Source organism: Choloepus didactylus, chromosome 1 (genome assembly GCF_015220235.1).
Source record: "Choloepus didactylus isolate mChoDid1 chromosome 1, mChoDid1.pri, whole genome shotgun sequence".
NCBI lineage: Eukaryota > Metazoa > Chordata > Mammalia > Pilosa > Megalonychidae > Choloepus > Choloepus didactylus.
In genome coordinates this window covers 58,613,381-58,640,685 of record NC_051307.1, presented here as the reverse complement: position 1 = coordinate 58,640,685, position 27,305 = coordinate 58,613,381, and positions in this window count along the sequence as shown.

Sequence of the window (27,305 nt, the reverse complement as noted above, 5' to 3'; positions counted from 1 at the left end):
AGAAAGGACAAAAAGGTGGTAAGTAAATGGAAGCAGCAATCCAGACTTCATCAAAGATAGGCAATAAAATGAAGTAGGAGATAATTACATATAATTTAAGAAAGCAGTAAATTTAAGTTGAATTTTGGTTGGGTTAAGAGCCACCTCTGCACGTCATGCTGTTTACTTCTTCCTTCTTCAGATTTTCTGCACTTGCTCCTCTCTTATCTATGTAATTTCTTCTCCCCCTTCTTTGGATTTCCCCATCAAAATTATATGGAAACAGGATAATAGTTTAATGAGTCAACTGAAAAGTGTGCTCTTTATTTTACCTGTATCTTGCCAACCATGCCCAAGAAGAGGTTAGACTATTTTGTTTTAAAGATTCCTCAGGCTGTGGAAATCTTTTCATACCACTATACAGATATTACATTCAAATATCACAAATATGTAACTTAACTTTTATTTTTTGAAATAACCTTCATAGTTTACTCTCTCTGACAAAGGTCAAAAGGCAAATATGAACATATTATCACCATGTTCAGAATCCTTCAATAATTTGCCTTTGAGTTGAGGTAAAGAACAAAGTCCCCTTAACTACCTCCTAAGCCCTGTGTGAGCCCACCCATTCTGGCCTCCCAGACCACATCTGGCACCTCTCTGCTTCTCTCTTTGCATGCCAGCCACATTGACCATTTTTGTTCCTCCAAATCATCTAATTCCTCCAATGACCTAGGCCCTGTTAAGGGCACGTGTTCATAGGGATCTCTTGTTAGAGATGAAGATCCTTGGGGCCCAACTCAAACTTTTCCAGCTGGAATCTTTATTTTAACATAACCTTCAGGAGATTCTTAGGCATTAAAGTTTGGGAACCACTGATTTAGGCCACCTTTTGCTGAAGTTTTTGTCTTGGTTTTTTTCCCTCTTCATTCTCTCTGACTTTTGCCTGGTTGATTCCTACTGATTCTTCAGATTTAGCTCAAAGTGAAGAGCTAAGTAATTTGAGTTGAAATTTGCAATTGGGCAACAGCTTTACTTGGTATTTTCTCAAGAAGTGAATATAGTACTTTGGCCTCATTAGAATCATGTGTTTAGATTTAGAGTTCAAACAAGATCATTGTCCTCAATGCGCTTAGAGAAACAAATTTTAATATAAACTGAAGTTTGCGTAAATATGTCAGAAGTTTCATCTGTGGTAGAAAATGGTGACATAATGTACAATTTTAATTATTACAACTAGATATGTCTACAGTGACTTGATATTTATGATTTCAAAGTCTGCAATGCCCTGTGGAACAATCTGGATTTCTCATAGGTGTCCAAGTCCATAATGCCCAGTTGAACGACTTAGGCTTGCCCTGAAGGGAATCCCTGGACACTCTTAGGGGAATTTTACTTTTACACTTTTACAATTGGTTACATTTATTTTCAAAGCAAATTTATATAAACTACATTTTCCTGAATTGGGATATAAAAACTTCAAAGTGAATCAGTGTATAAAAAATTGCTACCATTTTTACTGTCATTCTTGTGCTACTGTATTTTTTCTACTTTAGAAAACCAAATACCTTCAACGGGGCTCCACAATTTCATAAAATATATGGGTAAAAGAAAAATAATTCCTTTAATATTCATTATTCTGTATATAAAAATTAAAAATCCTGTTTAATTTATAATAATTTTAGGTTAGATTTACAAAATGACAAAATAACCTGGTCAAAAATTTTAAAACATTATGAATTATCTGTATGTTTTATTTTAAAGACTCTAAAATCTGGATAGGCAAAATAGCTGTAAGACTCAATTACTCCCTTTAATAGTGTCTTATTATCTTGTTAACCTAACTACAGTGACTTTTTAAGATAAATCTTGGTGAACTAGAATATTAAATAATTAAAAACCAAATTTACAGATTCAGATCATAATGATGTTAATTAAAGAAATCTTTCCTTTGATTCTGATGGAAACAGCTAATCTGTTTAATTAATCAGATTTGCTGAATAAAATAATTTTAATGTAAGTCACTTAAATTTTAATGCATTTATTCTTTCACCCACTTCTGACAATAATGTCAGTTATAGCAGAACAAACTAATGGAGAAGAAATGTTCTTTAGTAAAACAATAGAATTTGTAGAGGGAGAGAGAGAGTCCTTTCTAATCAAACTAATAGCAAGGAAAAAGCAAGCAACAGATTTTAAATATAGAAAAAACTTTCAGTGGTGCTATATATTATGAACAACTCAAAATTTGTTAAGAAAAATTTGAAATCAAAGTCCTTTCTTCATACACAAACTCTATAGGAAAATAAACTTTGAATTTTGACCAAAATTAAAAGAAAGAATCCCAGAAATGAGAGCACTTTTAATGAACATCATAGCGAAGAGGCACATTGACCTCCAAGATACTGTCTTTCCCTGCGTTTTGACTTCAGCCTTTCTCTGATATTTCCTCTCTCCCTCTTCCTGGGTTCATTTTCGTACATTTATCCATCCTCTGTTATTCTTCACTTATTTCTCTTCCTCTCTCCTTGTTCTCTTTTCACCAGCCCAATTTCCTTTTCTTCTTCTAACCTCTAGATTCCCTCCTCTCTCCTCTTCTCACATGTTCAAAAGGAAAACAATTTTACATTTTTCTACAGGCAGTAGACAAATGCCAACTGTTCTCCACATTTCATGGAGTACTATGAAATACTCTATTGTTCTCTTCAACATTGGCACCACTTGTTTCCAATTCCTGTCTCACTATTCCTGGCCTCAATTCTATAACACAATGTAAATGGAATCTGTTTTCACTAAAGCCACTAATATTCTCTTCGTTTCTACACAGTGATCTCTACTCATTCCTTATACTACAAGAGCATTTAGATTGGCCTTTGATGCTTTACTTCACTTTGTCCTTCTTTAATGTGCTTTCTTGTTTTTTACGTTCATAATAATGTATACTTTCCAGTTTTCTTCTGATTTTTCTGACCTCTCTGCTCAGTACACTTTTCTGTTTCCCCCTTTTCTCTCTTTTGTACCAGCCAGCAATCTTGGATTCAAATGACAGAAACTAGCTTTGGGGATTTAAGCAGTAAATGATTTTATTAAATGGATATTGACTGTAATACAGAATTACTATAGAGGTTGGAGGAATCAGCTGGTAAAAGGTGTAGAAACAAGAAAGCAAGGCATCCAGTCAACAGTCAAAATCATGTCTTAACACTAGCTCATGAGGGCTGCAATCACAACTGCTGAACATTAGATGCCACAGTTCATAATGCCAAAACCCCTGGCATGGATGCAGGATCCATTGCTGGAGTATTGATGTGCTGCCTTGGGTACCTTTGTAACCAGAACTCTCTCTTGTCCGTGTACCTTTGTCTTTCTCTGTGTATTTTTTATCTGGTTGGGTCTGTTTGATTGATCAAATCTACATCAGGCCACTTAACTGTAAGTGCAAGCATGATGGGAAGATAAGTTTCTAGATCTTTAAATTCTAGGGTGGATGGTAGCCTCTGTTTTCAGACTCATTTAGTGGGAAAGGGGATCAAATATTAGCCATGCAATAAATAACATATACACATTAGTGCATTTAATGTCAATCTCTCAAATTATTTCCTTACCCTTCTTTTTAATTTCTACACATTCTCCAATGGATCCCTAAACATCCTTTCTACTCCACACAAGTCATTATTTCTTTTAAGCTCTAATAGACTCATATATTAAGTATATCTCAAATGGATGTTCAGAGGATGTTTCTCTCCATAAATCTGGCAATGCATCTTAGTTCTCTATTTCAATTTTCAGCGATCATCTACCCAGTCACTTCTTCATTCACTGACCACCCCTTTCATAGCTAATATGTTCCTGAATCCCATTGACTCTACATTTCATGTACTTCTGAATCTCTCTCTTCAACTTCCTTCTCATTCTCCTATCATTCATACATGGACTAGACATCTCACATTCATTTCAACCCCCTGGGGTGCATTTTTTTAAATGCATATTCCTAGACCTCATTCTTGACTTACTGAATCAATTTCTACAGTAGTATCTCACAATACCTATCTGGCAAAAAATGATTCCCCAGGTGGTTCTGATGTGTAATCTGGTTTGGGAACCACTGGAAAATAATAATAGCTTCTTAGCTAATACCGCTTACTCAAATATCCTTTCCCAGTACTAAATTTTCTACACTAGCAAACAATTAATTTAAAAATATCTTGCATTATCACTCCTCTTAAAATATTTCAATGCATGTCTATTGCTTAAGAGATAAAGCTCGTGATCCTTCACATGGCATTCAATTTTTTTTTATAATCCAAGATCTTCAAAACACTTTTCTCTTGACCCTGTGTATATGTCACAGTCACAGAGAATTTCCTTCCTACATTCATTAGTGCCCCTATATATTTAGCACATGCTTAGAATGCCTTTTCTTTTTTCTGTCTCTGTTAATTCCTACACATTTTTGAACTGAAATAATTGCATTTGTTTCCATTTCTTCAATTCCCCCAAACAGTTTTCATCTATTAAGTTAGTACTTAATAAAATAATTCTGATAAGCCGATGGTTTTACTTCAACTCCCCTCTCCCAATAGTCACCTTATAAATCCTTAGTGAATGTTCTTTATTCATGTACTCCATGTTATTTCAGGGAACATCCAGTGAGGACATGGAAAAAGAAAATGCAACATTGCTGTTACAGTTTGTTCTCACAGGACTTACAGGTGAACCAGAAAATTCCCTGTTCCCAATAACCTTGGTGAAACATATCTCATCACCATGATGGGGAACCTTGTACTGATTTCACTCATCTGGAAAGACCCTCACATCACACCCCCATGTACTTATTCCTTGAATGTTTAGCATTTGTGGATGCTTGGCTATCCTCCCTAGTGATTCCCAAGATGACAGTCAGTTTTTTGTCAAGAGTAAAATAATATCTTTGTCAGAATGCATGATCCCATTTTTTCCCATTTTCATTGAGTGTAACAACAGAATGTTTTCTCCTGTCAACAATGGCATATGATTGCTACATAGCCATATGCAACCCTTGACTTTATCCATTGATTAATACCAATAGACTATGCCTCCAGCTGTCAGTCTGGTCATTTGTAGGTGACCTATTACACACGTAAATTCATGAAGGTTTCTTACTCAGATTAATCTTCTGCAACTGTAACATAATGCATCTCTTCTACGGTGACATCACACAATTAAGAGTTCTTGTACTGACCCTTCTATTAATTTTCTGATGGTTTTTTATTTCTATAGTTCAATTCAGGTATTCACCATTTTGACTGCTCTTTTCTCTTTTACATCTGTTATCTTTGCAGTCTTAATAAAGACATCTGCAAAAGGCATAAGAAAAGACTTCTCAAGCTTTGGAACCCATCTATCTGTCGTTTTATACTATGATCCTCTCCCTTCTCTAACTCTCTCTTTTTAATTAAACCCTCATCTCAAGTTTAATAAATATGTAAATGTTAAAAAAAAAAAACACAAGAAAATTAGGTACTTAAAGAATTTTACAACAAAGATTTAATCATCCACACAGAGAAGGTATTACACCACAAGACCAAAGATAAAATCAGTTAATTAAAAAATATGAATAAGGACTAAATTAAAAGGGAGAAGCCACCAAACTTCAATCAAGTCCATGGCATACAGAGAATAATATTTATAGAAATTCAATTGAAAATATAAAAACAATAATCAAGGGAAAGATAAGTTTAAAAAAATAGAATTCCAAAATGTCTTAATTTTATCATCTACAACAGGTGAAAAGTGTTTCTTAGTGAATAGGATGAGACTGTAAATAACATGCTTCTACATGGTAATTTATTTTCAACAGTTTTAAAAAAAGATAAAACATACAATTAGGTATATGACCTTGACATGCCTCAAACAAGTGAACTTCATAATTTTGACCTTGGGATATTTCTAATATGTATGTTTGGCTTTTCTTTTCAATTTTAAAATATCGCTTCCTTTTTGCCTAACAGAATTTATGCTACCGAAAATAAAAACAAACAAACAAAACCCATAACAGAGCAATCTAGTGCTTCTTGATAGAAACCAATTTTTTAAATTCTGCAAATTATAGACATATTAGCATTTGTAAAAATATGAAATTAAAAGACCAAAAATTAGGCAGGTAGAAGAGGAAAATGTATACATTAAATATAATTTAATTCCTGTGATAAACAAATACTGTTGCAAATACTCTAAAGTCTTTTTATGATAAAGTAAATATATGAGAAATAGAAGATAACTATAGATCAATTTTTTGAATTTTTAAAGTGCTGTCACATGTCACATTTCAATAAGATATTGATGCTATTTATCATATAGTGCAGCAATAATTTTGTGACTATGGTGCCTGGGACTATGAGACTTCAATCCCCGTTCAGGTTGTCGACATCTCTTATCTGGACTAACCAGTCCCATTCTTGTCAAATTCATGTTCTAGAGTGAATATTTAAAACTTAAGTCTGATAGTCAATATCATATGATGTATAAAGTATCCATTTAATAGAATCAAAGTAGGGGTCAAACAGGGAGTGTACATTTTCTTGCACTATGTACATGTGCTGCTAGAGCAAACTGAGGTCATCCTGTTCTTCATTCATTGTAGCACATCTTCTTCCTTTTCTTATTCGAGCAATAATGAGCCCTTGTGTGTATCAAATCCCTAAAATCATTTCAAATCTGGGATACAGACATCTGGGATAAAAAAAAATTTATTTGATAATTTTTATTAAGCATATGGAGTCATAATATGTAAAGTGGCTCTGTTGGCCTTTTTAATAAGAAAATCACAGAACATTTATGTACCACAGTTCCTTATCTGTAAATGGAAATTATGTTATCTTTGCCTATTTCATAGGGATGTTATGAAACTTTAAGTGAAGTAAGAATTTATGCTAAAACTTTTTATTAAGTATTGCAGTGCAAAGCAAACACAAGCTATTTTTTGCTAAAATAACAGTACCTTTATTAACTGGGTGGGGGCATGCCTGTAGAAGAGCCACAGTGTCATTGTTCATAGGCATAAATCAAGAGATATCCTGCATGTAGGTCAGTCAGGAGTATATATTCAGTCCCTGCCTAACTCTGACACCTCATCATGTACTGCTAGCACTCTGTGTAGCCATATTGATATTCTTTCTGCTCTTTAACAATCCAAATTCATTTCCTCTCAAGTCCCTTACTATCTTTCTGCCTGGTTTGCTACTTCCCTAAATTCCTGTATGGACAGCATTTCCTCACCATTTTGGGCTGCTCCAGCAGGAAGACGAAAGGAGACTCCAGGAACGAAGTGAAACATAAACTTTATTATGAGAACTTAGTTACAGGAGTGAAGCAGTAAAGCTATTCTGATGGCAACAGGTTCAGAGCTCAGTGTAAAAAGGACTCTGCAATTAGACAGAGATTAGCAAGACCAATTATAGTGGCTCTAAACAAATACATTCCAAAGAGCATGAGGACATAGATATGTGAAAGGGTGTCTTCTTACATTGGGGAAAGATTAACTATCTTTAGAGTGTCAGATAATACCTCAAGGACTCTAGAGAAGAGCAAAGCACAGGCTGACATCCTACACAGAGGAGAGCCTGGTGCCTAGCCTACACTGACCAACTGCATACCCTTCCCTCCTTAGGGAGGTTAGCTTAAACATTACTATTTAGGTCATGCAGGTTGCTGTGTGCATTTTGTATTTCACAGAGCATCAGGGAGAGGCCTGGGCCCTGGGCTCCTATAAGCCCTAGTTATCCCTTTTCAGAGATACCCACCATCATTATCCAAGCTAATTGCCCCACTTCTCCACCTCCTCCATTCTAATCTGATCACATTGTTCTATTATTTTCTTCTCAGTACTTATGGGAAATTCTTATTTTTTTTTTTTTGACTTGTTTATCTGTAGAATGACCACTGTGTGAAAGACCCAGCAGTCTGTTCAGCAGCTAGATAGAACTGCTAGTGCCTTGGATAACAGCAGGAAGTTCAGAGTGACCTTGCCAAATAAGGGAAATTAGTAGCTGAAAACCTCAATTTCTAAAGAAACAAGAAAGGATAAGAACTACACATGAGGATGAAAAGCACACTACACAGACAGGATAAATGACATTTTAGTTTGTTTTGCTGTTTAAAGTGTAGAATTGAAGTTGGCCTAATGTTTTAGTGAAAAAAATGTCAAATAATTGAAAATAGAATTTCTTGTTCTTGTTTGTCAGTACTCTGAAACATTAGTACCATGAAACAACAGACTGAACTATAACATGAAATTGACTTCTTTCTATATAATGCATTTGGATAAGTAATGATATACTTTTAACCAATTAAATTCAACATGTATTCTATAGTACATGAAATTTTAAAATTTAAAAATTGTAAAAATCCTCTCCCATACTTAGTCCCATCCTCCAAGGCAAAATTGTTAAGAACGTCACATTTATCTTTGCCATATTCTCACTTCCTCCTTCAGAATATGTTTTTTCACTCTTGAAACTTTCAATCCATTACCACCAAATATTAAGTACCTGCCCCACAATTCCCTATCCAAGGCACTGCTTTCAAATGTCACATATTGATAGCTGATCTCTATTTGGTGTTTCTTCTTCTATATTCCAACTTAGAATTGTACATGACCTTACTGTGCCACTTAAAGAAATGCATAACTATAATTGTCTGCATATTTAGGTCTCCCTAATTAGCCTTTATTTGTATTACTAAACATGTACTCCCTATGTTTATATATAGAGAACAAAGCAGGCATTCAAAAAATGTTTTCATTTTATATTTTTCCATAGTGTTGATTTTTTTGACCATTGTGCATATGTTATTTGTTACTTCTTTTATTGTCAACATGGGTGAGATTAGGACCATATGTTGTTTCTAAAATATTTTTATAACTTTAAAAATACCTCATTCATTTGTTTTAGAAAAACTTTTCTAAATGCAATAGGGGTGTGCTAGTTTGTATATATTATGTCCCCCAGAAAAAGACATATTTTTTGTTGCAATCTTGTGGGGGCAGACATGTTAGTGTTGATTAGGGTGGAATCCTTCGATTGATTCCATGGATATGTGACTCAATCAATTGTGAGTGAAACATTTGGTTGGATAATTTCCATGGAGGTGTTACCCCACCCATTCAGGGTGGGTGTTAATTAAATCACTGGAGTCCTATAAAATAGTTCATAGACAGAAAGAGCTCAGAGCTGCAGCTGAGAGACATATTTTAAAGGCAGCCATTGGAAGCTGACACTGACATTTTGGAGAACACCATTTTGAGACACAACCTGGGAGCAAGCAGATGCCAGTCATGTGCCTTCCCAGCTAACAGAAGTTTTTCAGATGCCATCGGCCATCCTTTGGTGAAGGTACGCTATTGTTGATGCCTTACCTTGAACACTTAATGGCCTAAGACTATAACTTTGTAACCAAATAAACCCCCTTTATAAAAGTCAATCCATTTCTGGTATTTTGCAAATGGCAGAATTAGCAAACTGGAACAAAGGAGAAATGGCTTTGCTCTGTCTGACGTTGCTGTCCAAGCCAGACAATACTCAATTTTCCATTTAATTGAAAGTAAAGCTATTGAATAAAATCCCAGAGGATAAATAATTCTAGATGTGCTCTCTTCATCCAAGTAACTGAATGAACTACTTAAATAGAAAGACATGCTGAAGAATGGTTCAAGCAAAAATTTTAAGTTGGATTTTGCATTTCAGTCTTCACTCTGCTGCTTGCTTGACTTTGGGCGAATTGCTTAATCTTTCTGTGCCTTATCTTAGTTTTTGAATTTTTTGTTTTAATTAGAGAAAGTGTAAGTTTACAGAAAAATCATGTAAAAAATACAATATTTCCATATGCCCCCCTATTGTTGACACTTCACATTAGTGTGATAACTTCACTACAAATGATGAAAGAATATTAAAATTGTTCTCACTATAGTCCATTTTTTACATTAGATTGTGTTTTCTTGTATACCATCCTATTACCAACACCTTGTTATTAGTGTGGTACATTTTGTTATAATTCATGAGAGAACATTTTCATTCTTGTACTATTAACTATAGTCCATCATTTATATTAGGGTTCACTGTTATACAGTTCTAAGTTTCATCTTTTAATTTTTTTTCTAATAACATATACACAATCTAAAATTTTGTCTTTTAACCACGTTCACATATATATTTCAGTGCTGTTAATTACAGTCACAATAATGTACAACCACTGCCACCATCCAATTCCAAAACTTTACAAACAACCTAAATAGAAATAGAAATTCTGCACAAATTACACATTAACTCTGCATTTTTTACCCTCACCCTGTCTCCTGGTAACCTATATTCTATATTCTGACTCTGTAAGTGCTTATTCTAATTATTGCATATCAGTGAGGCCAGACCATATGTGTCTCTTTGTGTCTGGCATATTTCACTCAATATAACATCTTCACAGTTCATCCATGTTGTTGAATATATCAGGACTTCATTGCTTTTTACGGCTGAGAATATTCCAGAATGTATATAGCACATTTTGTTTATCCATTCATCAGTTGAGGACACTTGGGTTGCTTCAGTACTTTTAGCAGTTGTGAATAATGGCACTATGAACACCAGTGTTCAAATATCTGTTCAAGTCCCTACATTCAGTTCTTTTGAGTATAAGCCTAATAAAGGGATTGCCAGTATTATTGTCAGAAAACACATTCTGCAATAGTTAGGCCTGCCTGATCCCACATCAAACAGAGAAGTGAGTCTTTTTGTCTTGGTTAGAAGGTGAGTTTATTAAAGATGCATCCAGAAGGAACTGGAGGAAAATATTTCCAAGATGAGTTCAAAGTGAGAAAGATGATTTTAGCTTTTATAATCCAAGGAAACAAAGAAATGGCAAGGGACCAAAGGAAAACAGAAAGAAAAAAAAAAAAAAAACTAAGTAAAAGTCATAAATATATTAAAATTGAGTAACGGCTGCCAGCTTCATTTTGTTTGGTCAGTATATCCTGTTATCCTGTAAGGCCCTCCTCCCTTTGTTGACCATTCATCCTTTGATCTTGTCCTTCAAAAGGAGGAAGGTGCGGATTTATTAGTTGATAGGGTGTTTCATCCCACTTTTGATGTTATTTCTATTCCTGAAAGCAGAGCTTGTTAATGTAACCAGGAAGAGAATAAACTTTTGAGATTAATGACAGCAAACTGTGCCAGTAAGGGCTTTTAGATTTAAAATGAATCAAAGCTGCTTGAGTGCAATGATTATAACAACCATTTCTAGCTACCAAAGACTGTAATAAGCACTTTTCAGCTAAAGGATTATATTGAGCATTTTTCCAACTATCCAGCTATTCCCAGGTTATATAGCAATTCCATACTTAGCTTTCTGAGGAACTGCCAGACTGTCTTCCATAGCAGCTGCTCCATTTTACATTCCTACCAGCAATGAATGAGTGTTCCTGTCTCCACATCCTCTCCAACACTTGTAATTTTCTGTTTTTTTTTAAGCAGCCATTCTCACTCATGATGTGAGTGTGAAAAGAATCTCACTGTGGTTTTGATTTGCATTTCCCTAATAGCTAGTGATATTGAGCATCTTTTCACGTGTGTTTTTTTCTTTGTTTGTTTGTTTGTTTGTTTTGCCAATTGTACACCCTCTTTGGAGAAATGTCTATTCAAGTCTTTTGCCCAATTTTTGGTGGGTTGTTTGTCTTTTCATTATTGAGTTGTAGCATTTCTTTGTATATTCTGGATATTAAACCCTCATCAGATATGTGGTTCCCATACTTTCTCCCATTGAGTAGGTTGTCTTTTCACTTTCATGACAAAGTCCTTTGATGAACAAAGTTTTTAATTTTGAGGAAGTACCATATCATTGCTTGGGCTTTGGTTGTAAGATCTAAGAAACTATTGCTCTATGGTTTCTTGAAGATGCTTTGCTATATTTTATTCTAGGAGTTTTATAGTCCTGAATCTTATGTCTAGGTCTCTGATCCATTTTGAGTTAATTTTTGTATATGATGTGAGTTAGGATCCTCTTTCATTCTTTTGGATATAGATATCCAATCCCTATATTGAAGATACTATGCTTTCCCCACTGAGTGAACTTAAAGTGGCACCTTTGTCACAAATCAATTGGTCATAGATATGATAGTTTACTTCTGAGCTCTCAGTTTGATTCTATTTGTTGATTTATCTATCTTTTTCAAGTTTTTGGCTATTCAAAACCCCTTATCCTTCCAAATAAATTTGGTAATTGGATTTTCCATATAAGCAAAGTGGGCCATTGGAATTTTGATTGGGAGTGAATTGAATCTGTAAATAATTTTGAATACAATTAACATCTTAGTGATATTTTGTCTTCCAATCCATGAACAAAGTATGTCCTTCCATTTACTAAGGTCTCCTTTGATTTCTATTAGTAAGGCTTTGTAGTTTTCTGTACAAGTCTTTTCATCATTGGTTAACTTTATTCCTAGATATTTGATTCTTTTATTTTCTATTGTAAATGGAAGCTTTTTCTTGATTGCCTCTGCAGATTACTCATTAATAGTGTATAGAAACACTCCTGATTTTTACATATTGGTCTTGTATCCTGCCACTTTGCTGAATATGTTTATAGGCTCTGATAGTTTTATGTAGATTTTTGGGGACTTTATATAGAATCATGTCATCAGCAAGAAGTAAAATTTTGCTTCTTCCCTTCCAATTGGGATGTCTTTGTTTCTTTTTCATGCCTATCTGCTTTGCCTAAAACTCCCAATACAATTTTGAATAATAGTTCTAACAGTGTGTTTCTTTGTCTTGTTTCAGATCTTAGAAGGAAAGTTTTCTGACTTTCACCATTGAGTACAATCTTAGCTGTGAGTTTTTCATATAAGCCCTTTATCACATTGAGGAAGTTTCCTTCTACTTTTCTTAGTGTTTTTATCAAGAAATGATGCTGAGTTTTGTCAATTGCCTTTTCTGTGTTAATTGAAGTGATCATGTGGTTTTCCCCTTTTGATTTATTGATGAAGTGTATTACATAAATTGGTATTTGTGTGTTGAACCACCTTTGCATGGGATAAACCTTACTTCAACCTGGTGTTCAATTTGATATGCAGGTATTTTGTTGAGGATTTTTGCATGTATATTCATAAGAGGAATTGGTCTGTGATTTTCTTTCTATGTAGTATCTTTATCTGGCTTTATATTAGGGTGATGTTGGCCTCATAGAATGAGTTAGATCATATTCCCTCCTCTTCAAATTTTTGGAAGAGTTCAGCAGGATTGGTACCAATTTTTCTCAGAATGATTGGTAGAATTCACGTGAAATTTTCTGGTCCTGGACTTTTATTCATGGGGAGGTTTTTGATGACTGATTCAATCTCTTTATTTGTAATTGCTTTGTTGAGATGCGCTGTTTCTTCTACAGTCAGTGTAGGTTCTTTGTAGTTTTCTAGGAATTTGTCCATCTCATCTAAGTTGTCTAATTTGTTGTCATATGGTTGTTGATAGTATCCTGTTATGATCCTTTTCATTTCTGTCAGTTATTCCTAATGCCCTCCCTCTCATTTCTGATTTTACTAATTTTCATCATCTTTTTTTCTTTATTAGTCTGGATAAGGGATTTTGATTCTATTAATCTTTTCAAAGATATAAATTTTGATTGTTTATGTTCTCTATTGTTTTTTATTCTCCACTTCATTTATTCTGCTCTAATCTTTGTTATTGCTTTCCCTCTGCTTACTTTGGGATTAGTTTGCTGTTCTTTTTCTAGTTCCTTCAGGTATGCACTTAAGTCTTTGGTTTTAGCTCTTTCTTCTTTTTTAAAGTAGATGTTTAGGGTTATAAATTTCCTTCTTGGCACTACTTTTGTGCTTCCCTTAAGTTTTGATATGTCGTGTTCTCATTTTCATTTATCTCAATATTTACTGATTTCTCTTGCAATTTCTTCTTTGACCCACTGATTGCTTAAGAGTGTGTTGTTTTCCATATATTTGTGGTTTTTCCAGTTCTCTGCATGTTCTTGATTTCCAGCTTCATTCCATTATGGTCAGTAAAAGTACTCCGAATAATTTCAATTTTTTTAAATTAATTGAGTCCTGTTTTGTGAACCAACAAGTGGTCTATCCTGGAGAATGATCCATAAGCACTTGAGAAGAATGTATATCCTGCAGTTTGAGGATGCATTGAACTGTATATGTCTGTTAGGTCTAGTTCATTTATCACATTATTCAAATTAGCTGTTTCCTTATTGTTCCCATCTATATGTTCTATCCATTGATGACATTACTGTATTGAATCCATCAACTTCTATTGTAAAGGTGTCTATTTCTTCCTTCAGGTTTTCCAGTGTTTGCTCATGTATTTTTGGGGCACTGTGGCTAGGTGCATGTTCCAGTTTGCTAATGCTGCCATTATGCAAAATACCAGAAATGGATTGACTTCCATAAAAGAGATTTACTAGATTAAAATTTACGATTCTTAGGCCTTAAAAGTTTCCAAACTAAGGTACCAACAAGAGAATACCTTTAGCGAAGAATAGCTGATGATGTCCAGAACACCTCTGTCAGTTGGCAAGGCACATGGCTGGCATCAGCACGTCCTTTGCTCATGGGTTGTGTTTCAAACTGGCTTTCTCCAAAATGTCTCTGAGCATCTGTTCTTAGCTCCTCTCACCTCCTCTGTGGCCTTGCTTCTTTCTCCCAGGATGTACATCTCTAAGCATCTGGGAGTCCTCTCTTAGCTTTTCCGAGGCAAACTCTGGGCTTCATCTCTTAGCTTAGCATCTCCAGATGTCCTTCTGTCCACAACCCCAAGTATCTCTAAGCATTAGCATCTGTGTCAGCTCTGGAGCTCTCTTAAAAACTCCAGTGAACTAATAAAGACCAACCCTGAATGGGCATGGTTCACACTTCCATGGAAATAATTTAATCAAAAATTTCACCCACAGTTTGGTGAGTCAGATCTCCATGGAAACAACCTAATCAAAAAGTTACACCCTGTACCGGTTTGTATATATTATGTCCCCCAGAAAAAGCCATGTTCTTTGATGCAGTCTTGTGGGGGGCAGACACATTAGTGTTGATTAAGTTGGAACCTTTGGATTAGGTTGTTTCTGTGGAGATGTGACCCATCCAACTGTAGGTGATAACTCTGATTACATAATTTCCATGGAGGTGTGGCTGCACCCATTAAGCATGGGCCTTGAATAGTTTATTAGAGCCCTATATTTACTCAGACAGAGGGAGCTTCCTGCTGCAGCCTAGAGAGGAGCATCCTTGGAGAAAGCCATTTTGAAACCAGAACTCCAGAGCAGACACCAGCCACATGCCTTCTCACTAACAGGTTTTCCAGATGCCATTGGCCATCCTCCAGTGAAGGTACCCAATTGTTGATACCTTACCTTGGACACTTTATGTTCTTAAGACTGTAACTTTGTAACCAAATAAACCCCCTTTATAAAAGCCAATCCACTTCCATTGACACCGTTAACAAACTGGAACACACCCTAATCAAAAAGATTAATAAATCTGCCCCCACAAGACTGCATTTAAGAATATGGCTTTTTGAGGGGGACATAATAGATCCAAACCATTACAGTGCATAAATATTTATGTTTGTTATTTTTTCTTGGTGGTTTGTCCCTTTTATTAATATATAATGTCCTTTTTTGAATCTTATAACAGATATTGAATAACAGTTTGTTTTTTCCACTATTAATATAGCTCTGTTTTTGTTGCTATTTGCATGAGTATCTTTTTCATCCTTTCACTTACAACCTATTTGTGTCTTTGGATCTAAGATGAGTCTCTTGTAAACAACATATAGTTGGATCATCTTTTTTATCCATTCTGCCACTTTGTGTCTTTTGATTGGGGATTTTAATCCATTAGCATTCAGTGTTATTACTATAAAGGCAGTATGTACTCCAGGCTTTGCATCCTTTGGTTCTTTTATGTCATATCTTTTTTCATCTCTCTTTTCCTTTATGGCAGCCTTCTTTTCTGTATAGTTGATAATCTGTGATGTATTTGACAGATCTTTTTCTCATTTCTGTTACTGTTTATTTTTAAAATATTTTCTTTGTTGTTACCCTTGTATTTATATTACACATCCTTCATCTATAAACTTCTAATTTGAAGAGACACCAATTTAGCTATAGCAGCATGCACATTCTGTGCTCCCATATCCCTCTGTTTCCCCTCTACGTGTTGTTTTTGTCACATTTTACCACTTTATATATTGCATGTCTATTTTCAGGATATATGCCTTTTTCTTATTCAATTGTATTCTGACTCTTTTGGAATTAAAGAGTAGAATTGTATCTTGAGGATACAGTGCCGCTGAGTTTTACATTTACCCATTTAGTTTCCCTTACTGAAGATCTTCATTTCTTCATAGGACTCCAAGCCACTCTCTTCTATGTTTTCCTTCAACCTATAGAACTCTCCTTAGTAATATTTTTAGGGAAGTACTTTTGTTGACAAACTCTCAATTTTTGTTTATATATGAATATTTCAAGCCCTTCCACACTTTTATCATATTTTTTGTGGTGGAATGTAACATATATAAATAGAAGTAATGACTTTCCAAGTGCAATTTAACAAGTAGAGAGCAAATTTAAAAGAATATAATGGGTTACAGTTCCAGATTTTCAGTTATTTCCTTATTGTGAAATACAACATATGCAAAAAGGTAATAATGTTCACACATGAGTTAACCAGTAGTTGTATAGAAAATTTCCAAAAATGTTATGAGTTGCAGTACTATAGTTTCAGTTATTTCCTTACTGGGAAATATAGCATATATACAAAAAGGTGATAAATTTCAAGTTACAATTTAACAAGTAGCTATATAGCAAATTTCAACGAATGCTATGAGTTATACTTCCACCTTTTCAGTTCTTTCCTTCTAGCTATTCTAATAGCCTAGCAACTAAGAAAAAAGAATACTGTATAGAGATTCAGTATTCATCATCCTTCGTTAAATTCCATCTTGTCTGTTGCTACCCCCTCCTCTAGTTTAATCACTTTCCTGATCTTCAAGAATGTCTAGGAAATGACCACCCTAACTTGTTCATGTTGAAAAGAGGTGATGACATTATGAGAATAAGAGATGCACTTGGTTGATGTTCTTAAAGAGGCTAATGCCTCTGGAATTGGCTGGCATAGAAGCTCTCTGGAGTATTTAAGTTTCTGAATAAAAAACTTAGTGAGTGAAACTTTTGTAGAGTCTCAGGTAGGGATCTGGGTATCCTTCAGGGTTTGGGGGACTTATGTTGACTTGAGCTTACCATACTGTGGCCATTTGACATATCTAGCTGTAGCCTTCATAGGAGTAACTTCTGGGACAGCCTCTTGACTCTATTTGAAATCTCTTAGCCAGTGAAACTTTATTTGGTTGACTTTCTTCTCCCCTTCTTGATCAAAAAGGCATTCTCCACCTCGATGCCAGGGTCAGGCTCATTCTCAGAATCCTTGTCCCATATCTCTAGGGAGACTCATCCACTTGGGGGTACTGTCACATGGCAGGGGGAAGTTGATGAATTTATTTGCAGTGTTGGGCTTAGAGATAGAAAGTCAACATTTGAGCAAAAAAAAGAGGTTCTCTGGAGGTAACTCCCAGGCATAATTATAGGTGGACTTAGCCTACTCTTTACAACCATAAGTTTCACAAGAGCAAGCCTCAAGATCAATATATATACTTATAAAGTAGGGGGTTCCTAAGTTCACATACTGTATGTTCTGTCCATGATAATCCATCCGTATCTCACATTATCATCACTTACTTGTATAATCCACATCACTCTCCATTTTAAACAATTCTCATGACCCAAAACACCCCATAGCTCTTTTCAGCCCTTAATTGTTTGTCCCTAGTATTTGTATGGCATTAGTAAGTTATCCCTATTAATTATATTCCTATATGCAATAGGTAGATATTTCCTATATACCATTCTGTCATCAACTCTCTGTACCAGTGTCATACATTGAAGTATATCACACAAGCACCTATCTATATGTAGTGCTGATCTGCAGGCTATATGCCTTTAAGCAACCCTTTCAATCCTATATAGCTTCAATGCAGCTCTGATACTTATAATCCCATTAATAAACAATCATCACCCTTATCCATTCCCATATCTTTGAATTCACCCTCATTAACATATCTGAACATATTAGATTATCATTCCCCCTCACTAGCTTCTATCAGTAAGCCCCCAATATTCTACATTATAAGCCATTGATTTTACATTGTTCAGGGAGTTCATAGTAATGGTAACATATAATATCTCTCCTTTTGTGTCTGATTTATTTCATTCAGCACTATATCTTCAAGGTTCATCTATGTTGCCATATGTTTCAGGACCTTGTTCCTTCTTACTGCTGCATAGTATTCCATCATATGTATATACCACATTTTGTTTATCCACTCATCTGTTGAAGGACACTTGGATTGTTTCCAGCTCTTTGCGATTGTGAAAATGCCACTATGAACATTGGTGTACAAATGTCTGTTCATGTCATTGCTTTCATATCTTCTGGGTATATACTAAGAAGTTGCCATATCATATGGTAATTTGATATCTAGTTTTCTGAGAAACCACCAAACTGTCTTCCACAGCAACTGTACCGTTATACTTCACCACCAGCATTGAATAAGAATTCCAATTTCTCCACATCTTCTCCAGCATTTGTAGTTTCCTGTTTGTTTAATGGCAACAATTCTTATTGTTGTGAGATGGTATCCTATTGTGGTCTTGATTTGAATTTCCTAGTGAAGATGAACATTTTTTAATGTGTATTTCTTCTTCAGAAAAAAGCATTTTCATGTCTTTTGCCCATTTTATAATTGGACTGTTTGTACTATTATTGTTGAGATGCAGAATTTCTTTATATGTGCAGTATATCAGTCTATCAGATAGATGTTTTCCAAATATTTTCTCCCATTGAGTTGGCTGCCTCATCACCTTTTTGACAAAGTCTTTTGAGGCACAGAAGCTTTTGATTCTGAGGAGTTCCCATTTACCTATTTTTTCTTTCATTGCTTGTGCTTTGCGTGTAAGGTCTAAGAAGCTACTGCTTATTACTAGGTCTTGAAGATGCTACCCTATATTATCTTCTAAGTGTTGTATTGTGGTGTCTCTTAAATTGAGGTCTTTGATCCACTTTGAGTTAATTTTAGTATAGGGTGTGAGGTAGGGGTCCTCTTTCATTATTTTGATTATGGATATCCAGTTCTCCCAGCTCCAGTTGTTGAAGAGACTGTTGTGTCCCAATTCAGTGGATTTGGGGAGCTTATCAAAAATGAGTTGATCATAGATCTGGGGGTCTATTTCCAAACTCTCAATTTAATTCCATTGATCAATATGTCTATCTTTGTTTCAATACCATGCTGTTTTGACAACTGTGGCTTTATAGTAGGCTTCAAAGTCTGGAAGTGTAAGTCCTCCCATTCCTGTTTTCTTCTTTAGGATGTTTTTACCAATTTGAGGCCCCTTTCCCTTCCAGATATATTTGTTAACTAGTTTTCCAAGTCTGCAAAGTAGGTTGTTGACATTCTAATTGGAATTGCATTGAATCTGTAGATCAGTTTGGGTAGAATTGACTTCTTTATGATGTTTAACCTTCCTATCCATGAGTCACAGAATATCTTTCCACCTGTTTATGTCTTTTTTTATTTCTTTTAGTAAAGTTTTGTAATTTTCTGTGTAGCAGTCTTTTACATCCTTGGTTAACTTTATTCCTAGGTACTTGATTTTTTTAGTTGCTGTTACAAATGGAATTTATTTATTGCCTCTTCAGTAAGGTCATTACTAGTGTATATGAACAATACTGGCTTATACTCATTAAATTTGTATCCTGCCACTTTGTGGAATTTATTAGCTTAAGTAGCTTTGTTGTTGATTTCTCAGAATTTTCCAAATATAAAATTGAGTCATCTGCAAATAGTGGCAGTTTTACTTCTTCCTTTCCAACATGGATACCTTTTATTTCTTTGTCTTGGCAAATGGCTCAGAATAGAACTTCTAGCACAATGTTGAATAAGTAGAGGTGACTGTTGGCATCCTTGTCTCATTCCCAATCTTAGAGGGAAGACATTCAGCCTCTCACCATTGAGTACTCTCCTGGCTGTGGGTTTTTCATATAATGCCTTTCATCATATTGAGGAAATTTACTTCAATTCCTACTTTTTGAAGAGTTTTTATCAAAAAGTGATTCTGAATTTTGTCAAATGCTCTTTCAGTATCTAATGAGATGATCATTTGGTTTTTCCCTTTTGATTTGTTACTGTGTACATTGATTGATTTTCTTATGTTGAACAACCCTTGTATGCCAGAATGAACCCCACTTCTTTGTGGTGTATAATTATTTTAATGTGCCTTTGGATTTGATTTGCAAGTTTGTTTTTTTTTTTTTTTGAGAATTTTTGCATCTAGGTTCATTAGGGAGATTGGACTATAGTTTTCCTTTCTTATAGTATTTTTATCTAGCTTTGGTATCAGAGTTACATTTGCTTCATAAAAGGAGATAGTAGTGTTCTTTTTTATTCAATTTTTTGAAAGAGTTTGAGCAGGAATTGTGTCATTCTTTTTGGAAAGTTTGGTAAAATTCCCCTGTGAAGCCATCTGGTACTGTGCTTTTATTTGTAGGTAGATTTTTGATGATTGATTGGATCTCTTTACTTGTGATTGGTTTGCTGAGGCCCTCTATTTCTTCTTGGGTCAATATGGGTTGTTCATGTGTTTTCAGGAAATTGTCCATTTCCTCTAAATTGTCTAACTTGTTGGCATACAGTCATTCATAGTATCCTCTTATGATTTTTTTTAATTTCTTCAGGATCCATAATAATTATCCCATTCTTATTTCTGATTCTGTTCATTTGGGTCTTGTGATGGTTAGATTCATGTGTCAACTTGGCCAGGTGATAGTACCCAGCTGTCTGGTCAAGCAAACACTGGCCTAACAATTGCTGTGAGGACATTTGAGGCTGGTTGATAAACCAACAGGCTGGTTTATTAAATCTTCAGTCAATTGACTGCAGCTGTGACTGATGACTCACCAAAGGGCGTGCCTTCCACAATGAGAGAATGCAATTGGCTGGATTTAATCCAATTAATCAGTTGAAGACTTATAAGCAAGACAGATAGAGGAACTTCACTTCTTCTTTGGCTTCCCAGTAAAGCATTTCCTGAGGAGTTAGTCGAAGTTGCCGGTTCGTTTCCTGAGGAGTTCATCAAACACGTTCATCGAAGATCCCAGTTCATTTCCTGAGGAGTTCTTCGAAGTTGCCAGTTTGTTTCCTGAGGAGTTCATCAGACATCTTCCTTGGAGTTGACAGTGTGCTGACTGCTCTACAGAATTTGGAATCATGCATACTCACAGTTGCATGAGTCACTTTTACAATTTGATAGTCAGAGACAACTCTCATTGACTCTGTTTCCTTAGAGAATCCTAACTAATGCAGGTCTTCTCTCTTTTTTACTTTGTCAGTTTAGCTAAGGGTCTGTCAATCTTGCTAATCTTCTCAAAGAACAAACTTTTGGTTTTATTCATTCTCTCTATGGTTTATTGTTGGTTTTTTTTTTATTCATTTTATTGAGATATATTCACATACCACGCAGTCATACAAAACAAATCGTACATTTGATTATTCACAGTATCATTACATAGTTGTACATTCATTACCAAAATCAATCCCCGACACCCTCATTACCACACACACAAAAATAACCAGAATAATAATTAGAGTGGAAAGGAGCAACTAAAGTAAAAAAGAACACTGGGTGCCCTTGTCTGTTTGTTTGTTTCCTTCCCCCACCTTTCCACTCATCCATCCACAAACTAGACAAACAGGAGTGTGATCCCCATGGCCCCCCAATCCCACTGTCCCCCCTCATAAGCTACATTTTTATACAATTGTCTTCAAGATTCATGGGTTCTGGATTGTAGTTTGACAGTTTCAGGTATCTACCACCAGCTACCCCAATTCATTAGAACCTAAAAAGGGTTGTCTATATTGTGCATAAGAGTGCCCACCCGAGTGACCTCTCAGTTCCTTTTGGAATCTCTCTGCCACTGAAGCTTATTTCATTTCCTTTCACATCCCCCTTTTGGTCAAGAAGATGTTCTCCATCCCACAATGCCCGGGCTACATTCCTCCCCATGAGTCATATTCCACGTTGCCAGGAAGATTCACTACCCTGGGTGTCTGATCCCACATAGGGGGGAAAGCAGTGATTTCACCTGCCAAGTTGGCTTAGCTAGAGAGAGAGGGCCACATCTCAGCAACAAAGATGCATTCAGGAGGAGGCTCTTAGGCACAATTATAGGGAGGCCTAGCCTCTCCTTTGCAGCAACAGTCTTCCCAAGGGCAAATTCTGTAGTAGAGGGCTCAACCCATCAAACCACCAGTCCCCTATGTCTGTGGGCATGTTAGCAACCATCAAGGCAGGGCAGGCCAATACCCCTGCATTCTCCACCAGCTCCTCAAGGGGGCTCTGCGTATTTTTTTCCTTGTTGTTTTTTTTTTTTTTTTTATTTTTTTTTCTAAATCAACTGTATGAAAAATTTAAAAAGTTAAAAAAAATAAAAAAACAACATACAATAAAAGAACATTTCAAAGAGACCATAAAAAGGGAGTAAGAAAAAGACAACTAACCTAAGATAACTTCTTTACTTCCAACATTTTCTTACCCTACCCAAGAAAGTAACCTAATATAGCAACATTTCTGTGAACTTGGTCCTACTATACCCATCAGAAATTAACAGACCGTAGTCATTCCTGGGCATTCCCAGAACATTAAATTTACCCATGATAGCTTATCTGTTCTTCTTGGATTATTGTTCCCACTTCCTCAATTGCTCTCTATTGCTAGTTCCCTTACATTCTACATTATAAACCATTTGTTTTACATTTTTCAAAGTTCACATTAGTGGTAGCATATAATATTTCTCTTTTTGTGCCTAGCTTATTTCACTCAGCATTATGTCTTCAAGGTTCATCCATGTTGTCATATGTTTCACGACATCATTCCTTTTTACTGCCATGTAGTATTGCATCATGTGTATATACCACATTTTATTTATCCACTCATCTGTTGAAGGACATTTCAGTTGTTTCCATCTCTTGGCAATTGTGAATAATGCTGCTGTGAACATTGGCGTGCAGATATCTGTTCGTGTCACTGCTCTCTGATCTTCTGGGTATATACCTAGAAGTTCAATCGCTGGATCGAAGGGTATCTCTATATCTAGTTTTCTAAGGAACTGCCAGACTGACTTCCAGAGTGGCTGAACCATTATACAGTCCCAAAAACAATGAATAAGAGTTCCAATTTCTCCACATCCCCTCCAGCATTTGTAGTTTCCTGTTTGTTTAGTGGCAGGCATTCTAATTGGTGTTAGATGGTATCTCATTGTGGTCTTAATTTGCATCTCTCTAATAGCTAGTGAAGCTGAACATTTTTTCATGTGTTTCTTGGCCATTTGTGTTTCTGCTTCAGAGAACTGTCTTTACATATCTTTTGCCCATTTTATAATTGGGCTGTCTATACTATCGTCATTGAGTTGTAGGATTTCTTTATATATGCAAGATATCAGTCTTTTGTCAGATACATGGTTTCCAAAAAATTTTTCCCATTGAGTTGGCTGCCTCTTTACCTTTTTGAGAAATTCCTTTGAGGTGCAGAAACTTCTAAGCTTGAGGGGTTCCCATTTATCTATTTTTTTCTTTTGTTGCTTGTGCTTTGGTTGTAAAGTCTAGGGAGTGGCCACCTAATACAAGGTCTTGAAGATGTTTTCCTACATTATCTTCTAGGAGTTTTATGGTGCTTTCTTTTATATTGAGATCTTTCATCCATTTTGAGTTAATTTTTGTGTCGGGTGTGATGTACGGGTCCTCTTTCATTCTTTTGGATATGAATAGCCAACTCTCCCAGCCCCATTTGCTGAAAAGACCTTTATGACCCAGTTCAGTGACTTTGGGGGCCTTATCAAAGATCAGTAGGTCATAGATCTGGGGGTCTATCTCCGAATTCTCAATTCAATTCCATTGATCAATATATCTTTGTGCCAGTACCATGCTGTTTTGACAACTGTGGCTTTATAATAAGCTTCAAAGTCAGGGAGTGTAAGTCCTCCCACTTCGTTTTTCTTTTTTAAAGTGTCTTTAGCAATTCGAGGCATCTTCCCTTTCCAAATAAATTTGATAACTAGCTTTTCCAAGTCTGCAAAGTAGGTTGTTGGAATTTTGATTGGGATTGCATTGAATCTGTAGATGAGTTTCGGTAGAATTGACATCTTAATGACATTTAGCCTTCCTATCCATGAACATGGAATATTTTTCCATCTTTTAAGGTCCCCTTCTATTTCTTTTAGTAGAGTTATGTAGTTTTCTTTGTATAGGTCTTTTACATCTTTGGTTAAGTTTATTCCTAGGTACTTGATTTTTTTAGTTGCTATTGAAAATGGTATCTTTTTCTTGAGTGTCTCTTCAGTTTGTTCATTTCTAGCATATAGAAACATTACTGACTTATGTGCATTAACCTTGTATCCCGCTACTTTGCTAAATTTGTTTATTAGCTCTAGTAGCTGTATCGTCGATTTCTCAGGGTTTTCTAGATATAAGATCATATCATCTGCAAACAATGACAGTTTTACTTCTTCTTTTCCAATTTGGATGCCTTTTATTTCTTTGTCTTGCTGGATTGCCCTGGCTAGCACTTCCAGCACAATGTTGAATAACAGTGGTGATAGCGGGCATCCTTGTCTTGTTCCTGATCTTAGAGGGAAGGCTTTCAGTCTCTCTCCATTGAGTACTATGCTGGCTGTGGGTTTTTCATATATGCTCTTTATCATATTGAGGAAGTTTAATTCAATTCCTACCTTTTGAAGTGTTTTTATCAAAAAGGGATGTTGGATTTTGTCAAATGCTTTTTCAGCATCTACTGAGATGATCATTTGATTTTTCCCTTTTGATTTGTTAATGTGTTGTAATACATTGATTGATTTTCTTATGTTGAACCATCCTTGCATGCCTGGAATGAACCCCAGTTGGTCATGGTGTATGATTTTTTTAATGTGTCTTTGGATTCGATTTGCAAGTATTTTCTTGAGGATTTTTGCATCTATATTCATTAAGGAGATTGGCCAGTAGTTTTCCTTTTCTGTAACATCTTTGCCTGGTTTGGGTATTAGATTGATGTTAGCTTCATAAAATGAGTTAGGTAGTATTGCATTTTCTTCAGTGTTTTGAAAGAGTTTAGGTAAGATTGGTGTCAATTCTTTTTGGAAAGTTTGGTAGAATTCTCCTGTGAAGCCATCTGGCCCTGGGCATTTATTTGTGGGAAGCTTTTTGGTGACTGATTGGATCTCTTTCACTGTGATTGGTTGGTTGCAGTCTTCTGTTTCATCTCTGGTCAGTCTAGGTTGTTCATATGTTTCCAGGAAATTGTCCATTTCTCTACATTATCCAGTTTGTTGCCATACAGTTGTTCATAGTACCCTCTTATAATTTTTTAATTTCCTGCAGTAATGTCACCTTTCTCATTCATTATTTAATGTATATGGGTCTTCTCTCTTTTTGATTTTTGTCAGTCTAGCTAGAGGCTTGTTAATCTTCTTGATCTTCTCAAAGAACCAACTTTTGGTGTTATTTATCCTTTCTATTGTTTTTTTTGCTCTCTATGTCATTTATTTCAGCTTTAATCCTTGTTATTTCTTTTCTTCTACTTGGTTTAGGATTGGTTTGCTGTTCATTTTCTAGCGTTTTCAGTTGATCCATTAGTTCTTTGATTTTGGCTCTTTCTTCCTTTTTAATATATGCGTTTAGTGCTATAAATTTCCCCCTCAGTACCGCTTTTGCTGCATCCCATAGGTTTTGGTATGTTGTATTCTCATTTTCGTTCGTCTCTATATATTTGGCAATTTCTGTTGCTATTTCTTCTTTAACCCACTGATTGTTTAGGAGTGTGTTGTTTAACCTCCAGGTATTTGTGAATTTTCTAAGTCTCTCAAGGTTATTGACTTCTAATTGTATTCCACTGTGGTCAGAGAATGTGCTTTGAATAATTTCAATCTTTTTAAATTTATTGAGGCTTGTTTTGTGTCCCAGCATATGATCTATTCTGGAGAAAGTCCCCTGAGCACTAGAAAAGGATGTGTATCCTGGTGATTTGGGATGTAATGTTCTGTATATGTCTGTTAAATCTAATTCATTTATCAGATTGTTTAGGTTTTCAATTTCCTTATTGGTCTTCTGTCTGGTTGATCTATCTATAGGAAAGAGTGATGTGTTGAAGTCTCCCACAATTATTGTGAAAACATCCATTGCTTCCTTTAGTTTTGCCAGTGTTTCCCTCATGTATTCTGTGGCACCTTGATTGGGTGCATAAACATTTATGATTGTTATTTCTTCTTGTTGAATTGCCCCTTTTATTAGTATGTAGTGACCTTCTTTGTCTCTCAAAACATCCCTGCATTTAAAGTCTATTTTATCTGAGATTAATATTGCTACACCTGCTTTCTTTTGGCTGTAGCTGGCATGAAATATTTTTTCCATCCTTTCACTTTCAATTTCTTCGTGTCCCTGTGTCTAAGATGAGTCTCTTGTATGCAGCATATTGATGGTTCATATTTTTTGATCCATTGTGCAAATCTATACCTTTTAATTGGTGATTTTAATCCATTTACATTCAATGTTATAACCGTGAAGGCATTTCTTGCATCAGCCATCTTATCCTTTGGTTTATGTTTGTCATATATATTTTTCCCTCTCTCTATTAATATCCTTTAATGTACCCATATGAAATCTCTTTAGTACTGAATCTGTCTCCAAGTCTCTCTCTCCTTTCTTTGTTTCTCTGTCTGTAGGGCTCTCTTTAGTATCTCCAGTAGGGCAGGTCTCTTGTTAGTAAATTCTCTCAGCATTTATTTGTCTGTGAAAAATTTAAGCTCTCCCTCAAATTTGAAGGAGAGCTTTGCTGGATAAAGTATTCTTGGTTGGAAATTTTTCTCACTCAGAATTTTAAATATATCATGCCACTGCCTTCTTGCCTCCATGGTGGCTGCTGTGTAGTCACTACTTATTCTTATGCTGTTTCCTTTTTATGTGGTGAATTGCTTTTCTCTTGCTGTTTTCAGAACTTGCTCCTTCTCTTCCGTATTTGACAGTGTAATCAGAATATGTCTCGGAGTAGGTTTATTTGGATTTATTCTATTTGGAGTTCACTGGGCATTTATGATTTGTGTATTTATGGTGTTTAGAAGATTTGGGAAGTTTTCCCCAACAATTTCTTTGAATACTCTTCCTAGACCTTTACCCTTTTCTTCTCCTTCTGGAATACCAATG